The following is an 885-nucleotide window of genomic DNA, read 5'->3' as shown; positions in this document are numbered from 1 at the left end:
AGATTTTGAATTCTGTTCGCGCCCAACATGTCAGAAAAATGGCTTTGGGAGCGGAACGGGAGCGGGAACGGACGTTTGCAGAATCTCTCTAATGTCCAAGTCGATCCGCTGGAATCCTTTTTTGTGGCTAAACCACCCTTTCCAAAAAATGCAATAGCTATTGCCAAGGAAGATAACCTCATCGATAAGTCGACCACCACAGACAAAGTACGATGGAGATCCTTCCGACTGGAAGTACAGCCGGTAGCGAGCAGTATGTCTACCCCCGCCTCTACAGCCGGATGCGGCTGTAGAGGCGGGGGTAGACATCATTTTAGCTTGACTTGGTACTTTCTGGGAAAATGAAGACTGCGCCGTTAGTCTAATGGTTAGGATTTCTCCCTTCCAAGGAGAAGGTCGGGGTTCAATTCCCCGACGGCGCATCCTTTTTACCATATTGCCATCTGGGTCAGCTTGGCGTTACACCGATTCGGCTTGTCTTCCGTGGGCCGGATGATGTGCTTGTGATGTACAATGTTGGGCTGATGTAGCCCCGTTCGCATGTTCTTTTCAAGCGTCGCGTTCTTTTCGACGTTGCGGTGGGCGAAGTCGTGCACAGGTGTGTGAAGGATGCGTACTGTTCCTCACCCCGCACCTTCGACATCCGTCGAAGCTACAGGAAAACCACTCGCTTGGTCCGATTCACGATGCAAACTGAATTACAGTTAGCCAGTAGCCCCCACTTCAAGGAGAGCCACCCCGCTACCCGCACTTACTCGATTTCTGCTACTAGCCCTACTAGTAAGGACCTAAGCCAATCCGATGTCTCCAAACCGTCGCCTTTTCCACCAATCAGGATTTGCGTTCCACAATTTGACATGTTAGTGGCATCCGACATCTAACCGA

General features: G+C 51.0%; 1 non-coding gene across 1 annotated transcript; it reads left to right on the top strand.

The window, feature by feature from the left end:
• The first annotated feature begins 350 nt into the window (after positions 1-350).
• On the top strand, positions 351-422 carry H310_15280. Its single transcript has one exon. It is a non-coding gene; the product is annotated as a tRNA-Gly (tRNA).
• Positions 423-885: the final 463 nt, after the last annotated feature.

The sequence above is a fragment of the Aphanomyces invadans genome (assembly GCF_000520115.1).
Source record: "Aphanomyces invadans strain NJM9701 unplaced genomic scaffold supercont1.293, whole genome shotgun sequence".
Lineage (NCBI taxonomy): Eukaryota > Oomycota > Saprolegniomycetes > Saprolegniales > Verrucalvaceae > Aphanomyces > Aphanomyces invadans.
Note: the sequence above shows the minus strand (reverse complement) of the source record. Positions and strands in the feature narration are given on the sequence as shown.